Source organism: Dermacentor albipictus, chromosome 5 (genome assembly GCF_038994185.2).
Source record: "Dermacentor albipictus isolate Rhodes 1998 colony chromosome 5, USDA_Dalb.pri_finalv2, whole genome shotgun sequence".
NCBI classification, from domain to species: Eukaryota; Metazoa; Arthropoda; class Arachnida; order Ixodida; family Ixodidae; genus Dermacentor; species Dermacentor albipictus.
The window spans coordinates 23,403,472-23,415,804 of NC_091825.1; the positions used below are offsets into that span (position 1 = coordinate 23,403,472).

The following is a 12,333-nucleotide window of genomic DNA, read 5'->3' on the forward strand; positions in this document are numbered from 1 at the left end:
TGCTGTGTACACGTCCTGTGCAGAACCCAACTGCAACATGACAACACTGACATGAAGAACAAGCGGTGCAGAAGACAGTGACACTAGGAGGAAACGTGCAAACACAGCACGTTCAGTATGGTGTATGTCCTATGTGCTTTATTTTCTGCCTCATTTCCAGCTATATCCTAAATATTGCGAGACATCCACGTTGTAATGTGCGACTTGGTTTGTTCATCGCCCAAAATAACTTGGATTCCATTGAACGAAACAATTTGGCTGGAGATATCCACCAGCATTATCGTTCACAAAATATAGAAATTTTGCTAACAGCATGTGCACCGGTCATTACGAAGCAACATAAAGTTGAGCAAGTTCATATGCATTAATGGTATGAAAATGCAAGCACAGAAAACATAGACCAACGAACAACGAAAAAAAGGGTGTTTCCGTTTTTCTTGTCGTTCTTTTTGTCTTTTAGGTGCATACTTTTCCTTACGACGGTCTGTCCACTTTTCAAGTTCCCATTTTTCCTTACTAAAGTGCGGGTATATACTAAAATGAGAAGTACGGGGCTGAATTTACAGAATTTTTGTTTTACGGAACTTATGGTTTTTCTTATTTGCGATATACGGGCCATTCCGTGATCACAACTACGGAGCTCATCATTTTAAATTCAACGGACATTATTTTCACGGGCTGTCCGTTTTTTGGAAACCACGTCTTTCATTTACAGAAAAGTGTCCGGCAACGTTTTACCTTCAACTTTCACCCAAAACTGAAGAAATGTTTTTTAGTGGACCTGTAGTGGGATAACTCACTCTGGAGCACTAATTGAGGTATCTACTTAATGAGGCACACTCGACAATCTTTTCGAGTTCTCGTTCCCCCCCCCCTCTTGAAATGAAGGACCAGTACGTCTAAATTCTAGAAAAAGATAACAACAAACCTCACTGCACCATAAATAATTTAATATGGTAGCTTCTCTATTACGATTACGATTACGAGAAAGCATTTGATTCTGTCGAAACCTCAGCAGTCAAGGAGGCATTACGGAATCAGGATGTAGACGAGCCGTATGTAAAAATACTGAAAGATATCTATAGCGGCTCCACAGCCACCGTAGTCCTCCATAAAGAAAGCAACAAAATCCCAATAAAGAAAGGCGTCAGGCAGGGAGATACGATCTCTCCAATGCTATTCACAGCGTGTTTACAGGAGCTATTCAGAGACCTGGATTGGGAAGAAATGGGGATAAAAGTTAATGGAGAATACCTTAGTAACTTGCGATTCGCTGATGATATTGCCTTGCTTAGTAACTCAGGGGACCAACTGCAATGCATGCTCACTGAACTGGAGAGGCAAAGCAGAAGAGTGGGTCTAAAAATGAATCTGCAGAAAACTAAAGTAATGTTTAACAGTCTCGGAAGAAAACAGCAATTTACAATAGGCAGCCAGGCACTGGATGTCGTAAGGGAAAACATCTACTTAGGGCAGGTAGTGACTGCGGATCCGGATCATGAGACGGAAATAATCAGAATAAGAATGGGCTGGAGTGCGTTTGGCAGGCATTCTCAGATCATGAACAGCAGGTTGCCATTATCCCTCAAAAGAAAAGTGTATAATAGCTATGTCTTACCAGTACTCACCTACGGGGCAGAAACCTGGAGGCTTACGAAAAGGGTTCTGCTTAATTGAGGAAGGCGCAACGGGCTATGGAAAGAAGAATGATGGGTGTAACGTTAATGGATAAGAAAAGAGCAGATTGGGTGATGGAACAAACGCGAGTTAATGACATCTTAGTTGAAATCAAGAAAACGAAATGGGCAAGGGCAGGACATGTAATGAGGAGGGAAGATAACCGAAGGTCATTAAGGGTTACGGACTGGATTCCAAGGGAAGGGAAAGTTAGGTGGGCGGATGAGATTAAGAAGTTTGCAGGGACGGCATGGCCACAATTAGTACATGACCGGGGTTGTTGGAGAAGTATAGGAGAGGCCTTTGCCCTGCAATGGGCGTAAACAGGCTGATGATGATGATGATTGTAGCTTCTCTACAGCCAGTGTCGGTTTCGTTTCTAGTGTGTTGTGACGTCATCACGCAGTATGTGGTCTCTGGAAGGAAGGATATTGGGAAGTTATGACAATCCCTGTGGCTATCGCGCTCGTTCGCAGTGCTGTTAAATCGGCACAGCAGGATACGAGGCGATCGAACGAGCCGTAACGCGTGTCGAAAGGTCTCAATTCCCTCCAGCCACGAGAGCACATACTGCGTCGTAGCGCCATGACTGGAGACGGGATTTTGTGCAAATGCCTATTTTGTTCCTTGCTTCAATATCAACTTTTTCGAAAGTGTGAACTTAAATTTAGTGATAGGAATACATTTAGTAATGCTTTTATCATGCCTATGCTTGCCCTTTTCTGGCGTTAGGGCCTATAAAAGCCTATTTTCGACATCGGCGTTATCCATAAACCATATTTAGCCTTCAGTTTCGCTTTCCAGAGTAGTTTCAGATGCTAATGTTACTGGCAATACTGACTGCTCCAAACTCGGTTGGGTTAACAACCAGGTTGCGCTGGCTTAGTCTACGCTATTGTTCTTGAGGCTGTATGGCGGTCTGGCAACTTCCCTGCGCTTCTCAGCCTTGACCAAAAGAGGCATCGAAGAGAGTGTTGATTCGGCAGTGGACACTTGAGTCCCCGTGCTAGACTTCAGATGGGGAGACTATGTTCTGACAACCATGTGGTAAAAAGCTCAGTCTTCCTATTTCGTGTTGCGGGTGCGCTATTGCATTCGCTCAAATCTTTGAAGTCACCCATTGTACCGCGATGGGTGGCGTCTGGCGGAGCGGTCGCGACCCTCTGCCATGGTATTTGCTGCTGTTGCTTTTCGCGTATATTGTTCCATGCTTCGAGAAGTGAAGACAACGCTCCTTTGGTTGCCATGTTTGCTCTCACGTCGCTCATTTCGAACGTTACCATTGTTTATACAATTCTCAACTTTCAATAGCCTTGGTTATTGGAACGGAGTGAGTTAAGAACCTTGCATGAGCGAGTCGCAATTCATTTTTCTGTCTCTGTGAGCTGCGTAAACTGAAGAAGGAGTGATTCGTTGATCGATCGAACAATTGGTTAGCTCATACTCAAATACGAATGGCGAAATACTTGGCGAAGCTGGCAAAGAATGACCGAGGTACGCTACTCCCAGCCTGAATAAATTCTGCTTCCTGCTGCCACGTTGATTTGATGCTTGTCATTGTCGAATTTATCGCACTGACGTCTCGCGCAGTACGGGTGCTGCATCCAATTAGTATTACGTCCGTGGGAGCTCACCCGCTCCTGCATTTACGTCACGATGTGGTTGTATGACGCGCTTAGCACACGTGTGCTCAAGTGCTATCAAAGAGGAGGCGGCAGGGAGGTCCATGCACTCAGCGGTGTATGTCAGAAGCCAAGTCAGCATGTTTATTAGTGCTGTGAGATCCGCTTCTTATTTCAGAAAACTTTACACATTTGCGCAGATATTTTGCTTGATGAAGAACCATCTGAAGCCGCACGAGAAGTTGGAAGGTCGCACGGCCAATGTTAAGCGTGAGAAATACTCGAAATCCACAGAGTCGTCTGTAACAACAGCCTTCAGAGAGGATAGCGAGGCGTCGTAGCGAAATCCACGACGATTTTTGCCAGGCCCTAATCGCTGCAAATATTCCACGGATCAAACTTGAAAATCCTTCGTTAAAAAAATTTTATAATACAAAAATATTCAAAACCACAACATGCCGTTCTAAGCGGGCATTGCAGAAGAACTACCTCCCTCATATGTATGAAAAAACAGGCAGAATCAAAGAAGAGCTTTATGACTCCTGCATATGGGTTCCCGTGGACGAGAGGACAGGCGTGAATGGAAGCTTTGTCGCTCACTTTCTTGCTTGGAAGCTTGCAGCAGACGAGAAGACAAGGGTTTTACTTGTGTGCTCGAAGCCTTTGTGGAATACAAATGAGGAGTCTGTAGCACGCGTAATAAACCAACTGAAAGATGTGTACCCGACAGGAGTCGAAGGTTTTACAGACACCGCAGGATACATGCGAAAGGCTAGCTGCTCACATACTTAAGACACGCAGATGGTGCATTTCGCATGCCTGTCACATGCGCTTTACCGCGTGTGAAGAAGAGTAGAAGCACTAACAAAGACGTTACCGAGCCTATTGCTTCAGCCAAGGCTGTTTTCCTGAAGGCGGCATCTCGCGTGCGCTCATTCAATGAGTTGCCGGACGTACACCCACAGATAGAGCCCATTATCACTCGTTTGGGAACTTGGCTAGAAGCCGTTGAGTGCTACAGTTGCTCCTTTTCAGGCTAAAAAGCAGCGATCAACAGCTTTGCAGGGGTCTAGAGTGCTTCAGTCAGGCAGGCTGAAGCACTCTAGACTGCTGTCTCTGAGGATAGCCTTCAAGCATATTTCGCTTACCTGTGCACCAACTTCACGTTCCTAGGAAACATTCATAAGAAACTTGAAATTTAAGGCGAAACATTATTTATGAACATTGAGATAAATCTGGATGCACAGCAACGAATCAGCGCTGTTTCTAAAGGAGCAGTAGTCGAAAAGGTGCGTGCGCAGTTACAAGTGGTCGTGCGAAGAACGCGGAATTTTCTGTTCTCAAAAGAAATATTGGGAGTTGTTGCCGCTAGCTTGTCTAGCAGCCCTGTGTCGGATAAGCCATCGAATTTCCCGAAGGTCAAATACGCTTAATAACATTTGTGGACGTCCAGCGTTCTTTCTCGGCGTACAAGCTTGTTCTCAATCACAAAAGGCACAACTTTCAATCCAAGAACCTGGAAATTGTCCTGGTCTGCTATTGTTGCCACAATATTCACCGTGACTATTAGACTATATTTGGCATGCTTTCCCAGCAGAGTTCTGCATATTGTCACGTGGTAGTGACGGTGAAGAAAACAGCAATACGGTCGAATACAAAACTAGCTTTTATTGGGCGAACCTGTGCCCACAAAAACAGGCTACACTTATAGCACAACGATAGCGGCGAACACGTTCGGCGATCGTCGGAAATCTGATCAGCGGGTCAAGCGCGTCCACTTTTATACAGCAGTCGTCGAATGTTCTAGACTGATCGTTCGGACCCGCGTGCCTTCCACAAAGTTCTACACCATTAGCGTCACGTGATGAAATCAGAAAACCCTAGGTTCAGCGACAACAGACAGCGGATAGAAGCGTCGATAACTTTCCAGAAACTTCGGATACATACAGGCGCGTCCCACGCTGTGCGATTACATTTGTTAGGCGGCGAAACGTGGTTGCCCGATAAAGATAAGTACACGTGTCAATATGTTCATTTGCATCCTGGTTTCAAGAAGCACACTGAAATTCGACTCTACTTTCAACGCAGCGTTTGAGCATCCGACATGCCCTTTTAGGAGTTGACCGAATTGTTCAAAAAAACTGCGCAGCATCACGTTTCGCAATTGTGCAGCTGCGCTTCTTAATACCTTAATATGCTCACGCTCGATGGGCCCTAACGTGTGTTTTTTTTTGTCAAAAAGCTTTTCGGCTGCAAAACAACTTTTGAAAAGTACTGTTCAAATATGTGAGAGTGTATTCGGCGATGTTGGAAGGCCTTGCCTGTGGAATACCGGTAATAAGTGTTTTTCTATGTAAAAGAGTTCTCACGCTTTTATCTAACATGTTCATTCTTTAGTAAACCGCCGTCTCCCTTACGCGTATTGTTTGTGGCTGCGTCTGTTGTGTCGCATTTATTTGCATGAGGTAGACATAAAACAGCGCACCTTTCAATCAGCATTTCCAAACTTTTCAAGCATTCTTTTAATGTTGGTTTGACTAACGCGACATCCTTAGCAAGCGACAGTGGTCATTGGATATGAATGTAAGCAATGCGCTGGTTGAATTAAGCCGATTCGCCGTCATTTGTAGAGCAGTGATATGAAACAATTAGACAGCTATGTTTAACTGTCGGCACCTTTCAATAATCATAAATAATAAAAGTTTTGCTTTTGCTTTTGTAGATATAGTTCGCGCACGTTTTCCTTTGAAGTTATTTGCACTTTTTGACAGAATTTATGGTGCTTATATATGCGAAATTGGACATCTAAGACGTTGTTTTGCTTCCCTGTTCCTAGTGCCTAAAGCACCTTCTTGAATGCCTAACAATTGAGCTTTCAGTCATGGCACAGGAACGTCCCGGAAACCAAAGGCGAAACTAGCTGTAAAAGACATGATATTATAGTTTATATATGCCACTCTCAGGCTTCTCACGTGTTTTTCTAGGGTGTTGGTGTCCATGACCTTGAGATAACGCGAAAAACACTTGAAATAGTCGAACTTTATATGTCGATACCCTTCAAGGTAGTTCTTGCTCACAGTAGAAAAAGCAACACGGATGGGAGTACAAAACGGCTAGCGTTTATCTTGATTCCGTCTGTGTAACGCTTTCTTTTTTTTTGCGTGAGTACATCAGTGATCGACCTGTATTGAGCGATCGACTATTTCTGTCTTGGCGTAGGACTGCAGGTGTAATGGTGCTTAATGTTCACAAAACAAATTTCGCGTTTTTTTTTTTCATTTTTCTTTAACGGCTCTTGTCGCGTAGGCTAGAGACATTTCGGAAAGATGCCGTGGCTTCATGTTCTGACGCCGGTGTTCACTGTACGTCAACCGTAAGTTTGCTGGAACGTGCCTAATTATCAGTGACCTCTTACATGCAGCATACCTTTTAGTGAGAATCTTATAGTAGCTGCTGCGTAATAGGCCCCGATGGAAACCGTAGCGATAAAAAAATCAGGGACCTGATCTCTGTCAATGCTATGTAGACATGCTAGTCATAAGTGCTACTGACGAATAGAACTATTGGGATAGGCCGACATCCAAATACCGCTCTTGTTGTGCTGACTGCGTGCAGATGTTCGCGCATCTTGCAGCCCCTCTTAGCTCATGTGACGCCCCGAGACTTACTTGGTTGACAGGAGCTGCGCACACAACTTTCGTAAAGCATATAGGCGAAGACGTTTCTCTTTCTTCAACCTCTTCATCGCAAGCTGGAAACGGTGAATTTGCTAGTCTCCTTATTTTTTCACGACTATGAGTACAATTATAGTACGAAGAGTATCGATCCATAATCGAAGCTGATATTGCCGATGTAGCAGACGGTCGTCATACAATAATGACTAAAAGTGATATTAGGATATTATTTGAGCGGGTGCTAAGCGGTGACTGCACCTGCGCTCTTAAGGTGTCTACAAGGTAGACAAAATCTGCAAAGCAACGCATTACAGTTCTATCTATTATGCTCCAGCATTGGGGCAAATGTAGTGTGCGAAACTGTTAACTGTAACAGCAACGCATTTCTCGACGCAGTGTGTCCTTGTTTCTCAAAAGTTGTTATATATACAATGCTTCTAACACTTTTTATATTTTGAGTGCTAGCTACCTTCAATTCTACATGTAAACATTGCAGACTAAATACAATAATTTGGAAATGACATTTGGGGGATTCGCTATTATTTTAGTGACGTTTTTTCCCAAACGTAGGCAGCTTAACCATACGTCCCTCTAAAAATTATGATGATTGTCTCTAGTTTTTGTTCCCATTGCTCATAGTTTTTTTAAGAGCACCGTGCACAGCGACCCTCTTGCTAGAAAAAAATTCAGCTCGCATGGCACTGACCACTCGTTGATGATGAACACTGCATAGCACTGTGTTGTGGATTTTTCGTTTTTCATCATGTTTCACTATTGAACGTATTAGTTAAGAAGAACCTTTTGCTCAGGGCGAGCATGAATTCTGCTTTTTAATTACTTGTAAAACGCGGATGTGTTTTTGAGACAACAGCTGGACAGATTTCAATGACATTTAGTGGCTTCGAGATAAACTAAAATTCTAGTGATTGCAAGAACAGAATTTTGATTTGTGGCTAGGCAGCTTTTACAGAATTCCCCAATAATGGTTAGGACCCCAAAGAATTGATGCACGAGGGTTAAAAATTTGTAACTCTGCACCAAATACAGTTTTCGCAGTTCTGTAAACTGCGTCTGTTAGAGCATCTAAAGCGGCCAAATTTTATACATAGATTTACAGCTTACTATAATCTGCAATATTTACAAGGGTTTGCAAAATCATACTTGTAAACTATTGGAATCTATTAGAGCGGTGTCTAATGCATCTATTTTATGCTTTAGATGTCTTATTTTTGTCCTTTACGAAATTTCGATAGTTTTTCAATGGAGACTTATGGAGCTGTAAACATTACAGTATTCTTTTTGGGAAATCTGCAACATTCAACATTTTTTTTATAATAAAAATACCAATGGCCCAATTAAGAACCTGTGTTTGCTACAGTAACTAGACCTTAACTTTTTCGTACTCTGCCACCTCACGTACACAATTTTTATGCACAACTGGCTTAGAGCGGAGCGAGACAAGCTCAATGTTCTTATCCACAAAATAGTCAAGAGGGCTCTCGGGCTACCCATCAGGACCCATACCAACGATCTCTTGAAGCTGGGGGTACATAACACCGCCGAGGAGATTGCCGAAGCCCAAGAACACACGCAACTCATTCGCCTGGCCACCACAGCGGTAGGTAAACGCATCCTGGAAGAGCTGGGTTACCACCCTGCGAAATTCTCGATGGTCAGTACCCCGATCCCTAGGTGCATTCGATGAAAGTTCGCAGTGGCCCCTATGCCCCGAAACGTCCATCCCGTCCACAACGAGGGCAGACGCAAGGCCAGAGCAGCAGCCATCCTCAAACAGATCAAGCGACACGACATTAGCGCAAGCTTCGTCGACGCTGCGGAGTACAGTGACGAGAAGACCTATGCCGTCGTTGTGGTCGACTCGAGCGGAAACATTTCCAATAGCGCCTCGATTCGCACTTCAGACCCCGGAGTCGCCGAGCAAGTCGCCATCGCCCTCGCCCTGCTAGACGGTCGTGGGTCCGAAATCTATAGTGATTTCAAAATGGCAGTTAGGGCTTTTCAAAAGGGTTGCATCGCCAAGGAAGCTCTTCGTCTTCTTAGCGGCTCGAGTCCACATGCTCTAACAAACCATTCAATTCACTGGTTTCCCGCTCACGTAGGATTGGTCGAGGGTGCTCCCACGAACCTCAATGAGTCTGCCCACGAGGCTGCGCGTGACCTCACCGACCGCGCTTCCTCTATAAGGAGCACTGACTCCCCTCCTCTCTACGGTCACAGGGACGCTCCCGCTACTCACAACGAGATTAATAAATATTTCTACATGTCCAGAAGGGTCTTTCCACCCCCTCACCCCAAATTGAATAGGGCGCAAGCCGTTTCGCTTAGGCTCCTACAGACCAGCAGATATCCGTGTCTGACCGCTCTCCACGAGGCTTACCCCGACGTGTATCGCGACGACGCCTGCGTGTCCTGCGGCCGGACTTCCACTCTACCTCACATGCTCTGGGAGTGCGGGTCGACATACCACAAGTTGATCAAGGAGGAGTGGGACTCGCTTTTGCGTAGCCCCGCTCTAGAAAAGCAAATCCTGGCCGTCCGGCGTGCCCGCGACCGGGCCGGTGGGCTGGACCTGCCGGTCCCAACGTGGGACTAGCCGGGTGCGGGATGAGTTCGCGTCCTCGCCGGACCTAACAGAAAGTTTATTCACTCACTCACTCACTCACTCACTCACTCACTCACTCACTCACTCACTCACTCACTCACTCACTCACTCACTCACTCACTCACTCACTCACTCACTCACTCACCTTAACTTTTTTATGAAATAAACCGAATCAAATTTGGTACATTGATTTCTAGTACAAGCCATTTCTTAAGTATTTAAGTAGGAGACCCGGAGCTAAAGCTTCCTCTCAACACAAATTAGACCCTTTGAATAAGATCTAATAAGTTAACGCAATTTGCCAGCCTGCAATCACTCCGGATGTCTCTGTAAATAATGTTATAGGTATACCTTAGCATACACGATTCTATTGACGTGCTGATAGAAGTACTGATAGACGTTTTATGCCGATAGCAATTATGTGGACACTCAAAGCTCATTTTCGCCATGGGCGTCGCCGTGACGTTCCGCGTAAAGTCCCAGTGCGATAACACTGTCGCCGCGCGTCGTTTTCTGCGTGTGCGAGTGAAAGCACAACCAGGGAAGCCGACCATCTCGGCCGGAGCTGGCGGCCGCCAACGAAGAAAGCGGACAGCAAACGCGCCGCGTCCCGTTGTGAGAAAGTCCGCGGTTGGTGGGAGGAAGGAAGGGGGGGGGGGGGCGGCGCTGTGTAACGATCGCCGCCCATTCTCACGCTCCATATATGGAGGAAAGCGGGTAGGCAGCGCGGGAGGGAGCGGGGGAGGCGGCTTCGACTCCGCCAATAAATGCGTACTTTACAGGGATGCGCGGCCGTGTCTTGAAAGGAACCTGCAGACGGTTCATGCCCTTGCGCGCGTTGTGTTCTCACCGCTCTTGCATTGCAGCGATAGACCTCACGAACGTCACTTCGCTCGTTGCTTGCATCGCGCTTGCTCACACGAGCGTTTTGACAGAGTGTCCGCGCTCGTCGAGTGGGATGTGTTCATGTTCGCTTGTACACGCTGACACCATACTTGTTAACTCATTAGCAAGTGAATGTCTTTAAGTTTATGTGGCCGATAAAACTACTCTCTCTATTTCGCATAGCTTTCTACTAATTTGCCATAACAATCGATGCTTCACCTTTTCGGTGAACCGGCGACTTTTACCGAATCTATCATACACTATACCCCAAAATACCTAATCCTTGTATATCATACATGTATCCTTGATACTACCTAGCCCACTACGAATGGTCAAGACATGTGAGCAATAATTTTTATTAACATAGAGTAGCAGCAGATTACTCGTGGTAAATGTACAGTGCGCACAAAGACACATAAACACGATTACACGTGGCTGCAAGGCAAAAACGGAAGCTCTGTCGATAACTAACTTTAAAATATTCTTAGAAATGCTTCACAATGTATGTCGAAGGTATGCGATAAATGAAGAATGGTTCTGTACTCCAAAAGCTTTCAATCTTTTATTTGTAAGCCTTGATGACGTCAAGACTATTAGCGACTTCGGAAAGCGGATGGATGGATGGATGCAAAATTTTAATGAATGTCCTGAGGTACGCGACTCAGCACGCTGCGGGCCGCTCCCACGTTGGAATACTTTTTTTTAGCTGCACCAAGTTTTTTTGTTTCACAAGGCTGCAGCTCATATGTAACCCTTGATCTAAATTACTCTATGAGGCGGCCGGCCATTACTTTTACAAGAAATCAAAATGTTAAAATATATAATTAACGTAATTACTATGATTAACTATTTAATTATTTATTTCGCACCACATATTTCAATCTAGAGTTTATAGCTGCTGAGTTTGTGCTGAGCAGTCGATGACGGCAGAATGGGTGCTCAGGAAGTGATGGCCAAGTATGACATCGTGGGGACACAGTTGTACAGCCACGAATAGAACTGAGGTCTGGTGGCCAGCGAATCGCACATGCGCAGTGCACATGTCATCGACACAAGGTCTACCGCTGTCGGCAACGCTAATACCAGCCGCCGTGGCGGGCGCAAGAACCTTCCGAAGACGACGAGAAGGGCGAGCGCTCATGACAGATAGTTACGCCCCAGTGTCTGTGTGCACCGACACAGGCACGCCGTCCACTTCTACATTAAAAAGGCTTTATCGGGTAGCTAGGATGAACAGAGGATTTCCGCGTCGGGTGGATGATGCAGCGTCACCTCTGGTAGCAGCACTAGTTTTCCGGAGAGGGCGGACGAGGGTGTGGTGACGGCGAGCGGCGGGGCAGGGAGAGCGAGAACGCCCCTTCTGCGGGGGTGGCGAGCGTCGTGTCGTGCAGTCGGCGCAGGTAGATCAGGTGGCGCTGGGTCATCGCGAGCCCGAAATGAAGAGGACCGACTATCTTTCATGCAGTAAGTGTACGCGGGACGAGGTGACCATGGCCGGCGGTAGCGACAATGGCGAGAAATGTGGCCTATCCGGTTACAGTTGAAGCACATTGGCTTACCGTCCCGCGTGGTGCATAGTGTGCACCACTGGTTTGGATCGCGGAATCCGGGATAGGTCGATTTCGGTTGGGGAGGTCGAAAGACATTCCTGACCACAGGGTGACTTAAGCGCAGATTCGATGAATGAGTGCGTTCGCCAGCTCTTCGCCTACGACGGCTTCAATCAACGATACTGCTGGGCGGGACTCGTCGTAAGAACGGTCCTGGGAAACCAATGGAGACGCGGCTTCCATCTAACGCCGCACAAGACGCAGAAAGGTTTCGGTACCAAGCGTCGGGACGTCCTTACAGG

The 12,333-nt window shown here is 46.0% G+C and overlaps 1 protein-coding gene across 1 annotated transcript in view; it reads left to right on the plus strand.

Annotated features, from left to right (window-relative positions):
- The window catches only part of LOC135898305 (microtubule-associated protein futsch-like), a 194,666-nt gene that overhangs the window by 68,070 nt on the left and 114,263 nt on the right, over positions 1 to 12,333 (plus strand). The window lies entirely within an intron of this gene.